Source organism: Marmota marmota, unplaced genomic scaffold (assembly GCF_001458135.2).
Source record: "Marmota marmota marmota unplaced genomic scaffold, marMar, whole genome shotgun sequence".
NCBI lineage: Eukaryota > Metazoa > Chordata > Mammalia > Rodentia > Sciuridae > Marmota > Marmota marmota.
In genome coordinates, this window is record NW_026000243.1 from 3370715 (window position 1) to 3391488 (window position 20774).

At 43.7% G+C, this 20774-nt stretch overlaps 1 protein-coding gene across 12 annotated transcripts in view; it reads left to right on the top strand.

Moving 5' to 3' along the window:
* St3gal4 (ST3 beta-galactoside alpha-2,3-sialyltransferase 4) overlaps positions 1-20774 on the top strand; it is a 46936-nt gene that overhangs the window by 17693 nt on the left and 8469 nt on the right. The window contains exon 1 of one of the 12 annotated variants that reach the window (XM_048796152.1): positions 2033-2051. The exons of 10 other annotated variants lie outside the window; for them this stretch is intronic. The gene's annotated coding sequence lies outside the window, so the exon portion shown is untranslated. Of the gene's footprint in view, positions 1-2032; positions 2052-17663; positions 17685-20774 lie in introns of those variants that run through there. One more of the 12 variants, XM_015499024.2, reaches the window with a different exon arrangement.

Sequence of the window (20774 nt, forward strand, 5' to 3'; positions counted from 1 at the left end):
TTTTTTTTTTTTTTTTTTTTTTTGGTACTAGGAGTTGAACTCAGGGTTACTCAACCACTGAGCCACATCCCCAGCCCTATTTCATATTTTATTTAGAGACAGGCTCTCACTGAGTTGCTTAGTGCCTTGCTAAGTTGCTGAGGCTGGCTTTGAACTTTCGATCCTCCTGTCTCAGCCTCCCAAGCCACTGGGATTAAAGGTGTGCACTACCGTGCCCAGCATAAATCTTCTCTTAAAGTTGGTTGTATCTTAAATTCTATTCTTTTATTGTATACATAAGTACACATACAATTTATACATGTGCACATACACATAAACGTACTTTTTTTTTTAATTCACACTGTATTTATCTTTTGGTAACACTTAAAAAATAAACATCATCTATTCAGTTTTATCCAAATTGATCAATATAGATAAGTTTCTTCAGTCTAAATGGTTATCTGTAGTATTCAAGTGTATGAATATACCACAGTTTATTTGGCCGTCCCTGTACTAATGGACATTTAAGTTGTTTCCATTTTTTGCTATTACAACAGCATTAAATTAGCATCCTTGAATGATGGGGTGAAGAGTTGTAAGGGAGGATTACTCTGGGGTATACCCAGAGATGGCATTGCCAGATTGAAAGCTGTATACATCTTTAGATTTACTAGATACTGTAAAGTGCTTTTTTTTTTTTTTAAATAGTACTGGGGATTGAACCCAGGGTGCTCTACCACTGAGCTACATCCCAGCCCTTTTTGTTTTTTATGTTGAGAATGGGTTTTGCTAAATTGCTGAGGCTGGCCTTGAACTTATGATTCTTCTCCCTCAGCCTCCCGAGTATCTGGGATAATAGGCTTGAGCCACCACATGGTGAAGGGCTCTTCTGAGCCAGTGTATCAATTTGTATTCCCATCAGCACTGTGTGAGAAATTGTATTTGAGCTCCCTGGTCACCAACATAATTTCATATGTTTGTTAAGTGTTTGGGTTTAATCTGTGAATTACCTTTTCTGGGTCCTTTGTTTTTCTTATTCCTTTTTTTTTTTTTCAAAGTATGCTAGTGCTCAGACAGGGCCTTGCAGATGCAAAGTACGTGCTCTACCACTGAGCTACACCGCCTGATTTTTTTATTATGGTAAAAATGATTACCATCTTAATCATTTTTAAGTGTGCAGTTCAGTGGCATTATATACATTCATATATTCTTAATGTGTTATCTTTACTACCATCTATATCCAGAATTGTTTTCATCTTGTAAAATTGAAAACCCCACCCCATCTTTTGGCAACCACCATTCTACTTTCTGTGTCTGTGATTTTGACGATTCTGAGTACCTCCTGTATGTGGAATCACACGGTATTTGTCTTTCTGTGACTAGCTTATTTCACTTAGCATAGTGCCTTCAAGTTTCATCCATTTTGTAACAAATGTTAGAATTTCCTTTTTACAGCTGAATAATACTCAATTATATGTGTGTATCATATTTTCGCACTCACTTATCCCTCAAAGGACACTCAAATTGCTTCCATGTTTAAACTCTCGTGACTAAAGCAGCTAAGAATGTGGGCATACAAATCTCTTCAAATTCCTGATTTTGATTCTTTGGAATATATACCATAAGTGAAATTGCTAGATCAAATCATGTCCCTTTGCTTTTGTTTTGTTTTGTTTTCTTATTTGTGGGATTGCTGATATATTTAAGCATTTGTGGGTCATATGCATCATCTGTGACTTAGTTAAAGCCTGAACTCTTGAGTGATGTGCACCAGCATCCCTGCTGAATTGGGGAGCAGCTTTGGAAAGGGGTATACTTCAGGAGAGGGCTTGGATCAGGGAGTTGGGCACAAATTCTAGAAGGTGTACTTGGAAAGAGCAAAAGGGACTTCCCCTGTGCTGCCTCCTCCCTGTCTCCCTCCTCTGTGCTCCACCCACCCCACCAATATGCCCTTGAGTCAGGGCCAGGAGGTGGATCTGTGTTCAGTGCAGGGCCGAGTCTGGGTGGCAGTCTGACTGTCTCCCTGGTCGCTGCAGTCTTGTATAGTGGATAGAGTGGAGCCAGGACGACAGGTGAGTGTGGTTGTGGAGCAGGTAGGAGCTGTGGCTGTGGACTCCTTTCTTTGCTGGGATGGGACAGATCTTGAGTTGAGAGAGACTGCCATGTGGAAGGAAGGGTGGGCAGCACCAGGACCAGATGTCACTGTCATCTTACAGGTGCAGAGTGCTTGCTGTGTGCCAGGTTCATATGGAGGCAACGGATTTTAAATACCATGACGTGTCGTCTTTTTTTTTTTTTTTCCTGGTACCAGGGATTGAACCCAGTGGCACTCTACCACCCCCAGATCATTTTAATTTTATTTTGAGACAGGGTCTGGCTAAATTGCCCAGATTGGCCTCAAACCTGGATCCTTCTGTCTCAGCCTCCAAGTCACTGGGATTAGAGGTGTGCACCACTGTGCCCAGCTCATGATATATCTTGAAGGTCATGACATCTCTGAGAACTTGCTCTTGGTACCCCCATTTTTTTAGAGAAGGAATTTGAGACTGTGAGAATCACCAGGCCAGTGGATGTAGAGGCTGGATTATCAGAGACTTTCTGAGTCCATATCCCTTTCCACTGCTAATAGTGCTTTGATTCCCTGGAAGCTGGGTCCTGGTGTTTTATCTGGCCATCTTGATAAGCAAGTAAGGAAGGAGGAGATTTCCTAGGAAATGGAATGTCCTCAAGCATGTGACTCTCCTAGGACCTCTTGGAGTTTGCTGACATCAGCCTCTGATGTGATCTAGCACCCTGGGAGCTGATGGTGGTTAAGCTGAGTCAAAGTTGGCAACGGCTAGTTCTTCAGAAACCCACATCTGGCTGTTGATAAGGGTGTCCTTGTGAGCATAGTGACGTGCACTTGGCAGAAAGTGGTGACCCTTGTTGGCTCTGTGAACTCCCAGTCTGAGCTTTTGCAAGCTCTCAGCACCTTCGATGCCCAGGTCTTTGCAAAAGAGGGGCCTGAGTTGTTTTAACTTGGTGAAAGTTTCTGTTCACAGTTGTTTTACTTATTGCTTCAGTGTGCACATAATAATTCAGCTGTCCATACATTTAAATATTTACTGATTGCCTATTATGAACCAGGCATTCAATTTGGTATTGGAGAGACTATGGAATGTATGAAAACCTTGCATTCTTGGGGCATACACCAGAGACTTTGTGGTGTAATCGCCACTATGGAAGTGAAGCAGGCTGATGTGTCAAAGGCAGGTAGAGTGATGAGGCTTCTGGTGATTGGGCAGTCCAGAGAGGAAGCTGTGGCAGAAGGAGGGGAGGATGGGGCGGGAAATCTGGTCTTGGGTCCCAACTACTGATTCCAGATTCCCCAATGTTCATAACACTATAAACCCCTGCTGGGATAAAGACCCTTAAGTGAAACTCGGTTTTGAATCCTAGTCTCCATTATCAAATTGTGTGTGCATGCTCATGCAAATGAAACATACAAACTAAAATTTTTACCTCTGGGGAGGGAAGATATGTTTAGGAAATACTAATAAGGCCTAGGGCAATCATCTGGAACTTTCTTTTCTTAATGAATAGTCAGTTGTGCATAGTATAAGATTCACAGTTTTATTTGTCCTTTCGATTGTGGGCGTGTATATCAAAAAATAGTATTATTAAGAATATTTTTGGGGGCTGGGGATGTGGCTCAAGCGGTAGCATGCTCGCCTGGCATGCGTGCGGCCCGGGTTCGATCCTCAGCACCACATACAAAGATGTTGTGTCCGCCAATAACTAAAAAATAAATATTAAAATTCTCTCTCTGTCTCTCTCTTTAAAAAAAAAAAAAAAAAAAAAAAAAAAGAATATTTTTGGTGCTGGGGTTGTGGCTCAGTGGCAGAGTGCTTGCCTCACATATGTGGGGCACTGGGTTTGATCCTTAGCACCACATAAAAATAAAGAAACAAAATAAAGATATTGTGCCCGTGTATAACTAAAAAAAAGAGTATTTTTATTCACCCCACATTTTACACTGTTGTGGTTTTTGGATTGCACCTTGTACACGAAGATGGAGCACTGCCAAAAACTATCTTGGTGTGCCTTACTTTTGTTATCTCTTCACCACCATGATGAAACTGTATGGGAGGAGTCTTCCTCCATTTTAGAGATTAGGAAGCTCAGTCTTAGGAGAGCTAAGTTATCCAAAGTCACATATCTTGCAGGTAGCAGAAGCAGAGGTCAGTCCTGATGGCCCATCTCCAGGGCACAGCTCTTGGACAGAGGAGAGAAGGTTCTGGTGAACCAGTTCCATCTGATCATCTGGCATACCCAAATTTAGCTGCTCACTCTTGTAGACTCTGGGAAGATGTGTGAGGGGTAACCCCCTGTAGGCATCGGGGCAAGAAGGGTCAGGAAGAAATTGATTGTGGGTAGAGTAGAGGTTGAGCCTGTGGGCCAAGGACAATGGCATCTCAAACTTTGCTTTCATACTCATGATCCAGGAGGAGAGGGACAAAGACACAGCAAGGAGGTTTTCTGGACTAGGATGTGTTTAAGACTGTAGGACTTCAGTGCTACCTTGGCTGTGCATCTGAATTACCAGGGGCCCTCCCCCAGACATCTCAGACCCCAAGGCTGGCCTTTTAATGTGGAACATAGGAAGCGATGCAGTTTTCTAGATGTTTCCAGTAGACACTTGGGGGTGGATTCCACTACCCTTGGAAAATAGAAAGTTTGAGTGAGGAAGGATTGTCTAGCCCAATGCTATCCTATAGAAATTGGGAGGGAGCCACAAATGCAAGCCACTCTCTTTGTTTATTTATTTATTTTTGTTACTGGGGATTGAACCCAGGGCACTTCACCACTGAACTGTGTCCCCAGATCTTTTGTATTTTTTTTTAAGAGAGAGAGAGAGGGAGAGAGAGAGAATTTTAATATTTATTTTTTAGTTTTCGGCAGACACAACATCTTTGTTTTGTATGTGGTGTTGAGGATCAAACCCGGGCTGCACGCATGCCAGGCAAGCGCGCTACCGCTTGAGCCACATCCCCAGCCCCGATCTTTTGTATTTTTGAGGTAGACTCTTGCTAAGTTGCTGGGGCTGGCCTTGAACTTGCAGTCCTCCTGAGTTGCTGGGATTACAAGTGTGTGCCATCATTCATAGTTCATAATTTAAAATGCATTTAAAAATTTTTTAATTTAGCCACATTTTCAAAAAAGTAACAATAAAGAGGTGAAATTAATTTAAATATTTTAACCCATTATAAGGTGATATTTTTGTGTGTGTGTGTGTGTGTGTGTGTATACTAAGCATTTGAAATTCAGCATATGTTTCTACTTAAAAGTATGGCATTATGTAAAAATGTGGATGTGTAACCGATGTGATTCTGCAATCTGTATTTGGGGTAAAAATGGGAGTTCATAACCCACTTGAATCTAATGTATGAAATATGATATGTCAAGAGCTTTGTAATGTTTTGAACAACCAATAAAAAAAAAAAAAAAAAAAAAGTGCTAGCCAGGGTAGACCAGCCACATTGCAAGTACTTGATAGTCATCTGGGAATTGGAGCCATTGTGTGGTAAGGACAGGGCTGATGCAATCCACTGTTTCTAGAAGAGGCATCTGGGGGCCAGAGGAGGGAGACATGCTGGTGGCATGTGGGGTACCAGCCCCAAGTTCAGAGATCCTTAATACGAGCTCATGGCTTCTTTTGGGTGGGAGGGTCCATGTTGGCAGTGAATTCTCTTATATTTATCCTCGGCCTGGCCTGTCTTCCTGATTCCCACCTTGTCACATGGGTTTTAGCTTTCTAACCCTGAAAATAGAATTCAAAGCATCTGCCTCTCCAGGCAGACATCGGAAGTATGATTTTCAGGTGGCTCCCCTGGTGTCTTGTGATTGGCAGCTGGTCAAATGGATGATACAGTGTTTCTGTACAAAAGTCTGCTATGAAGGCTGTTGGCCGCCTATGGAGCCCAAGGGTGGGGAACAGAGAAAGCATTGTGGTTGCAGTGGAAAGCTTGTCTGGTTCCTTTTCCTCAGAGCTTGGATGACTTGAGAGACACTCCCACTGGTGGCCTTGATGTAGTCAATTACTCTGCCCTCTGTTGTCTCTAAGGAGCCTGGGGGAAGCACAGCTCCCTCACCCCCAGGCATATTGCCATCACTGTACAATGATGGGGTGAGGCCACCAGTTTCAGCCAGGGTCTAGCCACAGGCTGCACCAGAGGTGCTAGAGAGGACCTGACCTATGGTTACTGCTTCCCCACTCCTCCACCTGCACTGGGACAATGACATCCTGATGAATAGATCCATTTGTTCATTCAGTAAACTTGTATGAGAGCTAACTGTGTGCCAGGCACTATTCTAGACATTGGCTATACAACAGCAGCAGTGAGCAAAACAACAAAGTCTTTGCAATTAGGGAAAGGGATCTACAATATTGGGTGTGTGGGGAATTGCTGCTGGGAGGTGGAGAAGTTGAGGAAAGAGCTGGAGGAGTAGATACCCAAGCCCAAGCATTCTAGGCTAAGGGCACAGCAAGTGCAAAGGCCCCAAGGAGGGAGTTTGCCTAACTAGCCTCATCAAGACATGGTGAGTGGCTATTTGCAGTGACCTACTCAGGTAATCCCAGCTACTTGGGCAACTGAAACAAGAGAATTGCAAGTTCAAAGCCAGCCCAGGCAACTTCATGAGACCCTGTCTCAAAACTGAAAAGAGAACTGAGGATATAGCTCAGTGGTAGAGCCCTGCTGGATTCAATGCCCAGTACCACCATCAAAAAAAAAAAAAAAAAATGCCAGGGGGAGTGGTTGTGAGGAGGCTGCTGAGGCTGGACTGGGTGATGTGGAATAGAAGGGGACAGTTGGAAAAGAAGGACGAGAGGTGCTGGCCATATAGGTAGCTATAGGGCAGAGCAAGGATGTGACCCTTTTTCTAAGTGAGATAAGGAGCCCATGGAAGGTTTTTGAGTAGAGAAGTGATAAAAATGACAGTCTATCCAGGATAATCACAATTAGTTGGTCATCTGTACCAAAGAATGGCTGATCAAGGTCGATTATGACGTGAAGGGAGAACTCCCATACCTCTGCCCTCGTCCTAACTTCCCTTGCGGCTGCATTGATTGCATTGCATTCACAGTACGATTTGGACTACACACCGCACTGGGATATTGGCAGTGGCCACTAGGACCAGACTTACACATCTTGACAGGCTGGGGAAATGTGTGGATGCAGGTGCAGGCGTATCCCACATTGATGTCTGGAAGACTTGCCATTGAGAGTAGGACCCTGGAGACCTGATTTAGGAGCAGAGTGATTAAGTCCTGTGCCTCTGGTGTGCCATGACTGCAGGAAGAGGACAGCATGTGAGGAAGTCTGGTGCCCAGCTGGAGGGTGTCAGTGATCCCATGAATGCAGCCACGTACATTAAAAGTATATTGGGGAGCCTGCAGAGGGGCACCAGGGCCATGAGGCTGGTGACTGTGTGTCCTAAGGAAGCCTGCCCGAGAAGTGGCCTGATTGAAGGACTTTGATATACTAGAGACCCCACGTTTCTAGTTGCTCCAAAGGGCAGTGGTGGAGTGTGGGGTCACTTAAGGTACTTGAAATGTAGGGAGCCAATCCTTCATGAGATGGTTTTATTGGAGGCAGCAGGGAATAAAGATTAGGAGTTGGGTCCTGGAAGGACTAAAGTTTCAGTCCGAGCTCCACTCCTCATTAGCTGGATGACTTGGGCACCTCCCCCATCCCTTTCATGCCTTTTCTCTACAGTGGAGATAACTACAGTGTTTGACCTGCAGGGTTGAGTTAATACTTGAACAACCCTTGAAAGTTTTTGGCACAGTGGTTCTCAACATTTGGTAATGGCTGGAGACATTTTGCTTGTCAGAACTAGAGAGTGGGATGTTCTACTGGCACCTTGTGGGTAAAGGCCCAAGCTATTGTTAAATATCCTATAGTGCACGTTAGAGGAGGCCCCCCCAACAATGAGTTATCTGGCCCCCAAAATCAGTGGTGTGGAGGTTGAGAGATTCTGGTCTTGCATACAGTAAGTGTGTACTACATTTCAGTTATTATTAAGAAATGTAGTACATCTTTTAATTCCATGTTGTTACTTATTTGGCAGACATTTATAAAACAGACAGGTATTGTGGCATAACCCTACAATCCTAGCAAATTGGGAGGCTGAGGCAGGAGAATTATAAGTTGAAAACCAACTTGGGCAACCTAGTGAGATCCTTTCTCAAAATAAAACATTAAAGGATCTGAAGATGTGGCTCAGTAGTAGAATACCTCTGGGTTCAATTCCTGGTATTGGGGGTGGGGGAGAAGGAAGTAAGCAAGCACATACTTATAAAATATAAAGTTACATTATGTGACAATGCATCTTGGATAATCCAGGTTCTCTCATAGGCTCTTGTATAAATAAGTTAAAGGTCATAGGATAATGGACAAGACATAAAACCAGTAACAATACAACATTATTTTACCTGGTAAGTAAAGAATTCAAGGTATAAAAAATATTTTATGGGAACAAAAACATTTGTTCATAGAAATATCTGAGCAGACTTCATAGATGAGGGGCATTTGAGCCAATGCTATAGGAGTGGGATTGTTGACAGAGTGGGGAGGGGTTAGAATATTATCTTAGTCTGTTTTCTGCTCTTATAATACAATACTGCAGACTGGGTGATTTGTAATGGATAGTTTATTTGCCTCACAGTTCTGGAGACTGGGCCAAGATTGGGGGACCACATCTGGTAGGGGCCTGCATGCTGCATCCTCTCATAGTGAAAGATAGAAGGTAGAAGGGCAAGGATGGGGGGCAGACTTGGCCTTTTTAAAGGAGCTTACTCCCAAGATAATGGCATTGATCCATTCATGAAGGCAGAACCCCCAAGACCTAAGTGTCACTTAAAAGTCCCACCTCCCAACACCACCACCAGATTGGGGAATATGTTTGCAACATCTGGACTTTGGGGGACTCATGCAAGCCACAGCATTCTACCCCAGCCTATCTAAACTCATGTCCTTTTCATGTGCACATGACATTCATTCTGGGGCTGGGGTTGTAGCTCAGTGGTAGAGCACTTGCCTAGTGTGTGTGAGGCACTGGGTTAAAACCTCAGCACCACATATAAATAATTAAAATAAAGTTATTTTTAAAAGTTATTGATTATTTCATGTTGACTTAAAAAAAATTACATTCATTCTACCTCAAAAGCCCTGAAGTCTTTTTTTTTTTAAATTTTTATTGTTGGTTGTTCAAAACATTACATAGTTCTTGACAAATCATATTTCACACTTTGATTCAAGTGGGTTATGAACTCCCATTTTTACCCCGGATACAGATTGCAGCATCACATCGGTTACACATCCACTGTTTTACATATTGCCATACTAGTGTCTGTTGTATTCTGCTGCCTTTCCTATCCTCTACTATCCCCCATCCCCTCCCCTCCTATCTTCTCTCTCAACCCCATCTACTGTAATTCATTTCTCCCCCTTGTTTTTTTTTCTTTTTTTTTCCCCTTTCCCCTCACTTCCTCTTGTATGTAATTTTGTATAACCATGAGGGTCTCCTTCCATTTCCATGCAATTTCCCTTCTCTTTCCTTAGCCCTGAAGTCCTAACATGGTTCCAAAACCAACTTAAAAGTTCAGTCTCATCTAAGTCAGATAACAGGTAAGACTGAGGCAAGATTCATCCTGAGGTAAATTCCTGTCCAGCTGAGAGCCTGTGAAATCAAAATGCAATCACCAGTCACATACTTCTAAGATACAAAGAAGGGACAGCATAGGAGGTACTTTCCCACCCCTAAAGGGTGAAGTAGGTGAGAAAAGAAAGTAATAAAGCTCCAGGACTTTATTTGACTCCGTGTTCTGCCATCCAGACACACTGGGCTGATTCATCTGCGGGGCCTAGGGCAGTCCCACCTGCCTTTATGGCTTTGCTGAGCTCACAAGTTAGGGCTTCCTACAGCTCTGTCAGGTTAACATTGCATCTTGGTCACTCTACACTTCCTGTTCTACAGGGCCTGTCACCAGAGGAGGTCCAAGGTTTCCACAGAAAGGGACCTCACCTCAGAACAAATGGGGTCCTTGACATATGTGATGGAAAAGAATTTCAGCACACATTACATTGAGACTCAAGTGCTTAAAGAGATTTAGGAAAGCAGATGTACATTTAAGGGACATTGAGGGGTATTGCAAGAGAGAGACATGCTATGGGGGTCTCTGGCTCTTCTTTTAAAGGATACACAGTGAGAGGTGAGAGAGGGTTTGGGAAAGTATGTGGTAATGACAACAGTCTGGCAATCATAAGACAGTTTATAGTGGTCTGGTTATTCTCAGGATCCTTAGATTGATGTTATTATCTAATCAGTTGATGATGTTAGAAAATCCCCTAAGTTATAGATTTCTCAAAATGTATCTCTCTTTGCTTAATCTATTTATTGAGAGATTGTTTGGGGGTTCTAGAAAGGGAGCATAGCTACTCTACACCCTTGACCGAAGAACAGTCCTCCTCTATTGGGGAAGTTTGTCCTCTTCAACAGACTGCTCATCTTTGAGAGGGAAGCTCTTGGATGAGGACTCCTGCCTAGCCAACCAGATCAGCTGAATCAATTCTGGCGATCAGTAGGGTGACAGATGTCCAGCCAGATTGCCGTCACATCCTTAATCTATTTATTGTATGGGCTAATTAACAGTGTAAAAGGTTATTTTTTTAAGTGGGTGAATTTACATTAAAATTTACAGATGTCACATAAATCTGGGCAAGACAGGCCGAGAAGAACTAGTATGACTGGCCTGGAAAGGTATGTGGAACTATAGGTTTTTTAAAAATTACTTTTTTAGTTTTTTGTGATACTGGAAATGGAACCCAGGCATACTCTAAATCTGAGCTATACATATCCCTATCCCTTATTTTGATTTTGAGACAGGGTCTTGCTAAGTTGTAATCCTTCTGCCTCAGCCTCCCAAGTAGCTGGGATTATAGGCATCTGCAGAACGTTATATTTAAAATTCTGTTTCCTTGTTCCTCCTTTTTAAAAATTAATTAATTTATTTGTTCTAAATTGTTATATATGACAGCAGAATGTATTTCAATTCATAGTACACAAATGGAGCACGATTTTTCATTTCTGTGGTTGTACATAGAGTCACACCATTCATACAGGTACCTAGAATAATGATGTCCATCTCATTCCACCATCCTTCCTGCCCCCATGCCCCTTCCCTACCCCTCCCTCTCCTTTGCCCTATCTAGAGTTCCTCCATTCCTCTCATGTTCCTCCCACCACCCCCATTATGGATCAGCATCCACTTATCAGAGAAAACATTTGGCCTTTGGTTTTTTGGGATTGACTTACTTCACTTAGCTTAATATTCTCCAACTCCATCCATTTACCTGCAAGTGCCATAATTTTATTCTCTTTTAATGCTGAGTAATATTCCACTGTGTATATATACCACAGTTTCTTTATCCATTCATCTATTGAAGGGCATCTAGTTTGGTTTCACAGTTTAGCTATTGTGAAATGTGCAGCTATAAACATTGAAGTTGCTGTGTCACTGTAGTACACTGGGTTTTTTCCCTTTTTAAAAATTTTAATTTGTTATATATGACAGCAGAGTGCATTACAATTCATGTTACACATATAGAGCACAATTTTTCATATCTCTGGTTGTACATAAAGTAGAGTCACACCGTTCGTATCTTCATACATGTATTTAGGGTAATGATGTCCATCTCATTCCACCGTCTTTCCCACCCCCGTGCCCCCGCCCTTTTCTTCCCTCAACTTTTTCCCTTTGCCTTATCTAGAGTTCATCTAATCTTCCCATGTGCCCCCCTCCCATTATGAATCAGCATCTTTAAATCAGAGAAAACATTCAGCATTTGGTTTTGGGGGGTTGACTAACTTTACTTAGCATTATATTCTCCAGCTCCATCCATTTACCTGCAAATGCCATGATTTTATTGTTTTTTAATGTTGAATAATATTTCCTTATTCCTCCTTTTATCTTCTTTTTGCCTTTAAAAAATTTTTTTCCATCCTACCTCAGGCCTAATGGGGACTTGCAGCTCTGACCCTACAGTTCCTCCAGGCATTGCCCTATGAGGGATTCTCTATAGTGTCTGCCTCTGTGACAAATTCACCTAGACCCCAGGCTGCTCAAGGACATCCTGTGAAATCTCAGTGGGGAATGTACGTCCCCCAGCTTTTGCATTCTGCAAGCCTGCAGAATTGGCACCATGTAGAGGCCAGCAGTGCTTACTGCTTGCTTCTTTTGGAGTGGTGGGCCAAGCTACACCTTGAGTCACGGGGCCCAGAGTGGGCTGCACCATAATGCAGAGAGTGGAGACTCAAAGCAGTCCTGGGCATGGAGCCCTGAGGTTGGAGGGTGCCCTAGGCCTTTTGACAGATTTCCCTCCCTCTGGGTTGGTGCTCTGGGTGCGTGTTGGGAGGGGCAGCACCAACAATCTGTGTCCTTTGGGGTCATTTTTCTGTGTTCCTGATGAATGGCCTCAGGCTTCTTTCTGACCATTCTAAACTCTTTATGAAAAGATCTCTTGGTGTTTTTTTTTTCTCCTAAAAAGGCTGAAAATTCTTCAAATCCCTAAATTCTGTTTCCCTTTTAATGATAAATTCCACTTAAAATCATGAGGCGTCCACTAGAAGTTCTTATTTATTTATTTTTTTAGTTTTTGGCGGACACAACATCTTTGTTTGTATGTGGTGCTGAGGATCCAACCCGGGCTGCACGCATGCTAGGCGAGCGCGCTACCGCTTGAGCCACATCCCCAGCCCCTGGCCTTGCATGTGAGACCATGCAAGAACATTCAAAGATGAAATGATTAGAGTTATAATTTGATCAGTGGATTAATCCACTGATAAAAATTAACTAGGTGGTAGCTGTAGGCAGGTAGGGTGTGGCTGGAGGAGACAGGTCACTGGGAACATGTCTCTGGGGTTTAGGTTTTACTGTACACAGTTAAAAAAAAAGCCAGGCAAGCCAGGGGCAGTGGCACACATCTGTAATCCCAATGGCTTGGGAAGCTGAGGCAGGAGAAGCTCAAGTTCAAAGCCAGCCTTAGCAACTTAGTGAGACCCTATCTCAAAAAATCAAAAAGGGATTGGATATAGCTCAATGGTTAAGTACCCCTGAGTTCAATCCCTATACCAAAGGGGAAAAAAAAAAAAGAAGCAGCAGCAGCAGCAGCAGCCATGCAGTAACCTGAGTGCTTTGTGACTGAGATTTTTCTTCTACCAAATATCCTATCTGTTCACGTATTTTCTGCTCTTCATAAAGTTCTAGGACAGAGACACAAACCAGCCAAGTTCATAGCCACCACATACTAAGGTTGGTCTCTATCCCAGTTTCCAGCACTTTGTTCTTCACTTCCACTTGAGACCTCATGAGAATGGCTTTTACTATCTCTTTTATCAGCTTTTTCATCTTCGTGACCAAAAAAACTTGACAAAAACAATGTAGAGAAGGGTAAGCTTATTTTGGCTCACAGTTTCAGAGGTTCAGTCCATAGTTGGCCCATTCCATAGCCCTGGGCCCGAGGTAAGGCAGAACATCATGGTAGAATGGTGTGGCAGAGGGAAGAAGCTCAAGGTCTAGGAATCGGAGAAATTCTTACCATAGACAAACTAAATCCCAAAGACATACCCCCAGTGACCTGTCTCCTCCAGCCATACCCTACCTGCCTACGGCTACCACCTAGTTAATTTTTATCAGTGGATTAATCCGCTAATTAAATTATAACTAATCATTTCATCTTTGAATGTTCTTGTATGGTCTCACACAAGAACTTTTGATGGATATCTCATATATAAACCATGACACCATCCATATTTCTCCTGACATCCTATTAAAGATCATTGAAGTTATCTCTAAGAAGTTTTAACCTTCCCTACAATTCTCCTGAACCCTCACCAGGATCACTCATAATCTTCTGCTTTCAGCAATCTAGGCCTTTTCTAGCTTGTGTCTCCAGATTCTTGCAGCCTCCATCCACTATCCCAGTTCTAAAGCTGCTTCCAAATTTCAGGTATTTGTTATTGCAATGTCCCTATGTCTCAGTACTAATTTTCTGTCTTAAGTCTGTTTTGTGCTATTGTAACAGTGCCATGGACTAGATACTTTATAATGAATAGAAGTTTATTTAGTACTTGGTTCTGGAGGTCAGGAAGTCTACAATCAAGGGAGCTTAGCTGATTAGGGTTTTCTTGCTCTTTATCTTCTGGCAGGAGGCAAAGCGGGAAGAGGGAGAGGCAGAGATGGCTGGCTGATCATGTCCTGTTGGACATTACTATGTATAGTAATATTCATTACTAGGCTCATATTCATTCCCGTAGTAATGAATCCATTCTTGTAATAAAAGCATTAATCCACAAGGATTCTGCCCCCATGACCTAATAACACCCCCCACCCCGTTTTTCCAGTAGGGGATGAACCCAGAGCTGCAGGCTCACTAGGCAAATGCTGTATCACTGAGATAGTTCCCAGCTTTAAACACCTCTTACCGTTCCATCTCCAAACACCAAGGAGTTAAGTTTGCAACACATGAACTTTGGGGCCACATTGAATCAAAAGCAGGCATCCTAACACATTAAAGCTGGGCAGAAGTGGGGACTATGGGGACTATGGAAGGTAGAAGAAATGGTGGGCAGGAAATGGTGGCTCCTTTCATGGGCTTGGGGGAGGGTTGGCAGTGCATCTGCTGAGCTCAAGGCCTGAGTTTGAAGGGCTCTGGCTGCTTGGTAAGGAGCTCTGGCTTTCCATTCAAGGAATGGGGAGCAAATGAAGGAGGAAGGTGGTTTGATCCATATAATTTCTTAGAAAAATACGATGTTGGCAGTTTTGAGGAAGAGATCTGAGTTAAAAGAGTTATAGATAGTCCAGTTAGGAAGCAGCTAACTTAGGGTGCAGTCTGGAATCAGGCTGTGGCTCAGGAAACTGGGACAGGGAGGGGCTGCATTCTAAAATGTTTTTGAAAGTCTATGTAGCCTTTGCACTGGAAATGAGTTATTTATTTATTTATTTTTAAATGTTTATTCTTAAGTTTTAGGTCACAATATCTTTATTTTATATTTATGTGGTGCTGAGCATCGAACCCAGTGCCTCGTGCATGCTAGGCGAGCGCTCTACCACCGAGCCACAGCCCCAGCCCCGAGTTTTTTATTTTTAATATATTTTTTTTAGTTGTAGATGGGCATAATATCTTTATTTATTTTTATATGGTGCTGTGGATCGAACCCAGTGCCTCAAACATGTGAGGCAGGTGCTCTACCACTGAGCTACAGCCCCAGCTGCTGGAGCTGAGGTTTATAAAGCTCAACATCCTTAGTGCCTTCTCGGTGCCAGGCATAAGGAAAGTAGCTCAGCGATCGTTGGCTGGCTAAGCTTATGGAGGGACAGAACCCATAATATTTAGTAACCAGCTAGGGAGGGATTGAAGGAGGAGGAGTTGGGAGGCTTGATGAGGATGTGGTTGGTGGTTAGGGGAGCTGCTGAGATCAGTCTGCTGGGGACAGTCTGCTTCAGTTTGAAGAATTAAGATCATCCAAGTAGACAATTAGAAATATTGGGATGGAAGCCAGGTGCGCATGCCTGTAATCCCAACTACTTGGGGAGGTTGAGGCAGGAGGATTGCAAATTCAAGGCCAACCTGGGAAATTTAGGAGACGATGTTTCAAAATAAACTCATTTTAAAATGTGGGGTGGGGTGGAAGTGTAGATCAGTGGTGGCAAGCTTCCCTAGCATGTATGAGATACTGGGTTCAATCCCAGCACTGCAAAAAGGAGGGAAGAGAGGGAAGTAGAGGTGGGGGAGAGAAGAAAAAAAAAATAGTAGGATGAACCTGAGAGAGAAATTAGGGCTAAAGATAAAGAACTCAAATCATCAGTGTACAAATAATAGCAAACCTCTAAAATGAATGAACTTGTCCTGTGAAAATGTGTGAAAGGGCTCCAGGACAAATCCTGGAGAATGCTAGCTTTAAAATGTGAGCAAGAACAATCTTTTCTCTGAGACAACCCACTTTTCCTCTTGAGAGTGCTTCCTTTTCTCTTTCCTTATAAATTTTGATATACTTTAAAAAATGTGGGTAAGTTGTTGTTGGTGCATACCTGTAATCCCATTTACTTGGGAGGCTAAGGCAGGAGGGTCAAAAGTTCAAGGTCATCCTGGGCTACTTCGGGAGACAATGTCTCAAAATAAAAAAACCAAAAGGGCTGGGGATGTAGCTTAGTGATAGAGCACCCCTGGGTTCAATCACCAGTATGAAAGAGAGAGAGAGAGAGAGACAGACAGACACATAGAGGGAGGGAGAGAAGCAAAATAAAAAGTGTGGGCAAAGGAAGCAGAGCCAGGGAAAAATGTTCCAGAGGATGGGGTAGCAGGAAAACCTGGAGAGGGCCTTGACCTAAAAGCCATGAAGGAGGCATGGTCAACAGTGAACAAGGTCACAGTATGATGAGATTGAAAAATAACCCTTTCCTGGAGTTGAGTTTTTTATTTTTAATATTTTAATTTTTTAATAACCCTTTGCAGGGTTCTGATTTTGTGGGTCTGCAGGAGCAAATAGCCCTCCTGCCCTAGGTCAAGTAGAAGGAGGGAAGCCACCAAATGGTCTCATCAAGAACAATTTCAGCATAAAAATGATGGAGGGAGTGAAGGATGGAGGGAAGGGGGGAGAGAGAAGCAGGGGTAACAGGAAGAGGGGTTAGAGGCTGAGACAGACTTTTGCTTTTTTAGGAAGAAGGGATCTGGAATGTGTTTATAAGTCAAAGAGAGTAGAGGAGGAAGCAGAGGTGGGAGATATAGGGCCAAGGGGGATGGAGTCACTGTTTGGGACCAGTTCTGGGAAACTGATGGGGAGGGATCAGGGAAGGAATTTGGAGAGAGAAGTGGTGGGAGAGTATTGAAAGAGCAGGGAGGAAAGTGATTCCAATTTTTGTTATAGAGTCACTGAGGGTCAGTGAGCCATATGTGAGGGATACACTTATAATTCCAGCAACTTGGGAGGCTCTACCTCAGCAACTTAGCAATACCCTATTCAAAATTAAATATATATATATATATATAAAATAAAAAGGGATGGGGATGTAATGCAGTGGTGGAGCGCCTCTGAGTTCCATCCCTTGTGCCTACATAGGTAAACAAAAACTTAAAAGGGCTTTGTAGCTCAGTGGTAAAGTATCCCTTAGTTCAATCCCCAGTACTAAAAACTACAACCACCACCACTGAGGGATAGTGAGATTCAGCGGCAACATTAAGTAAACCCTGGGCTTTTGCCCCCACTGGTCTTCCCCAGCCCCCTTCTTTGGAACATTAAACCATGATCCTGTGGTGGATCTGGGGGCTCAGGACCCTGGCATCATGCTCTGCCCTGGGGGATATCTGGTTGTGCTCCTCTCGGTTCACTGGGTACCTGCTGTGCATTACATAGTCAGTGCCGGGGGCAGTATGAGCCATGGTTCCTGCTCCCAGTGGGCCTTATTTCTTCACCCCATTCCCCTAGTTCTCTTTAGCCACGGACACCTTGGTTCTTGGCAGAGTGCTGTGAGAGCAAATAGCCCTCCTGCCCTGGGTCAGCTTTGCCTCGCAGACTGGGTGAGCTGGTCTCCTTGGCAGCTGCTCATTCCTAGAGGCTGGTGTACCTTGAACATGGATGGATCAGATGCCAGCTTTTCTACCCAGGTATCTTACTGTGACTTTTCTCCTGCCTTTTTGAGAAGCTGGGTCAGCAATGTGGGACAGCGGGTGGGAAAAAGCTACAAGTCTCCCTGGGCAGCAGTGTGCTCAAGAAGCTGTGCTTCTGGAATGCCTGAAGCCACTGGGCAATCCTCTTGGCTTGGCCCAGCAAGGAGAGGGGGTGGTGCAACCCTGAGTGTAGCTGGTCTGCTTAGCACAACACTGGCTCCATTTTTGAATCAAGACATGCTGATGCAGAACTTTATTGGGAAAGAGGTCAAAGGAGGGCTAGTTGCCTTGCTGTTTGGGTTTGGTCCAGGCTACTTGTCTCCAATCCCCAGTTTCTACCCTCAAGGTTGCTTAGAGCAAGGCTGAGTATTTGTCTTTTAGTTAGCCTGGAACATGCTCTGTGTAGTATTTTTCATCCTGGCTGCACATTAGAACCAGAGAGGCAGTGTTTCTTTTTGTTTATTTATTTTGCTTTTTACTACTATTGCCTAGACCCCTAACTAATTAAATAAAAATCTTGGAGAGTGGAGCATCTGGATTTTTTTTTTTTAAGAGAGAGAGAGAGAGAGAGAGAGAGAGAGAGAGAGAGAGAGAGAGAATTTTTTTAATATTTATTTTTTAGTTTTCAGTGGATATAACATCTTTATTTTATTTTTATGCGTTGCTGAGGATCAAACCCAGTGCCCCGCGCATACCAGGCAAGCACGCTACTGCTTGAGCCACATCCCCAGCCCACATCTGGATATTTTAAAACTCCTCCGTTGACTGCATTGTGCAGCCATTGTTGTGGCTTACTGATATAAAGAGAGATGCACTGAGAGGGAGTGAATCCAGGTTACAAAACGAAGATCAGGAGAGCAAGAAGAGTAGGAGATGGTACAGTTGATAAAGTTGAAAAACATTAGAGCTGGAGGGACTCTGACCTAGAGCTTTGCAACTTAGTGTGGTCCAGCTAAGCAGCAGAGCCTGGCGAGGGAGCTGGTCAGAGGAAAGATCCTCTGGCCTCACCCACATTCTCTGAATAAGAATCAGAATGTGCATATCAAAGTTTGAAAAGTCTGCTTTCAAGGTTGTCCAATCTGTGGTTCTCCACCATGGCTGTATATTAGAATCACCTAGTGTGTAAGCAAATTCCAGGCTAGACCAGACTAACTCTCTGAGAATTTCTAGGTATGGAATTTGTATTACCTGCCCCGCAACACACACTTTTCTTTCTTTCTTTGTTTTTTTTTTGAGTACCACAGGAAATTCTGTTCAGCCATTGTGAAAACATCCTCCCTAATCAGTGGTTCTCAGACTTGAATGTGGGATCATGATCAAATATTTTGTAGGTCTGCAGGAAGCCTAAAATTCTGCATTTCTAATAAGGGTCTTTGTGTTACCCGTGTTGTTGATCTGATAAATGTATTTTGAGCAACAGGGATCTATTAGGCTGACTTTCCAGCCTGACAACTGAGGGTCAGTGAAGGAGATGTGATCATCCACAAACTTGGCATTCATTCTGTGCTTTCTGGTATATTCTACTCTGTGCCAGGCATCATGCTGGAGGCTGGAGTTGGGAATAGAACAGACCTATTCTGAACCTTGCAGAGCTTATATTTCAATAGGGGAGACAGAAAACAAACAAATAACTAAGCTAACTACAGATCAAAAGAAGGCTGTGAAGGAGATGAAGAGGCCATGTGGTGGGGAATGGCTTGGAGGTTGCTGTGGGTGGGCAGAGCTATCTGGGGAGTTTCTAGAATAATGACTTTAACTGGGAACTTCTGATTACAAATCTCTAACTTTTCAGTACTGTAGGGATAGCTCGATGATAAAGTGCTTACCTACAATGTGAGAGGCCAGGAATGGGAGAATCTTTGACGACTTCTTCTTTTTTTTTTTTTTTAACCAGCTAGGGCCATCCTCTATTCCTCTGGGATCTGTCGATGGTTGCTACTAACCCTACTGAGGATGTCCAGTGGTGGTCCTTCCCTGGCTTTGTCCCTTGCACTGAAGACCCTTTCTTCAGTGTCTGTGGACTCAGAGTATAGCCAGAGGAACACCCTGTTGGGGAACAGGGAATTTGCTCCATAACAGAACAGCATTCAGGATCATCTATCTGTGATGTGTAACAAAGACCAGGCCTTGTCCCTCCCTATCCCTAAGAAATAATCAAAGACTTTTCATTTGTCACACACTAGTCCTTTCTTCCCTTTCCTGGTTCATTCTCAGTCACCTGAGCTCTTATAAATCACAGTCCCAGTCCCCACCCAAGGTGACCAGGGTGGGTCTGCAGGGCAGGGCCCTGGAATGTGTGTGGGGGGGTGCGTGATGGAAGAGGCCGACACTGTGCTTCTTCCTGTGGCTATGGAAGGCATAGATATTTGTTATGCAGTGACTTAGCAGCATGACTGAGTCACTAAGTTTGAGTCCAAGGCAGTTTACCCCCTTCTGGATTCACCCAGTCCTTTGCCCTTACCTTGCTGGAAGTCTCTCTAGACTCCTCATTGACTAACTACTCCCTCATGGCTCCCCATTTTCTGTCTCCCCATTTCATCACCCGTTCTCACTGAGTTCACCCTACAGGATGTGGGGTGAGACTCAGGCACTGTTTGCCTGGGGTCAGAGTCAAGAAGGCCCAGAAGGGGGGGCCCATGGGGTCCCTCCTAGCCCCACCCTCATCTCAGTCTATGGCACAAGCACACCTGCTTGGCAGGAGCTGTGGGAGATAGATAAGGAGAGGGAGGTGGTGGCTAGAGCAAGGGGAGCCTTAGATGGTGGAGAATAGATAAAATATGAATCCATCCCTGGTACAGTTAGCTTAATTTTTGTGTCAAATGTGGGTGGAGCCAGGAGCCATGGCACATGCCTGTAATCCCAACTATGTGGGAGGCTAAGGCAGAAGGACAACAAGTTCAAGACTAGCCTGGGCAACTTAATGAGACAATGTCTCAAAATAAAACAAAAAAGGGGCTGGGCATGTAGCTCAGTGGTAGAGCACCCAGGTTTTCTACCCCCAAGAACCCAAAAGGGTGAGTGGAACCAAGCATGACAGTGTGCACCTGTGGTCCTAGCTACTTAGAATGCTGAGGCAGGAGGATCGCT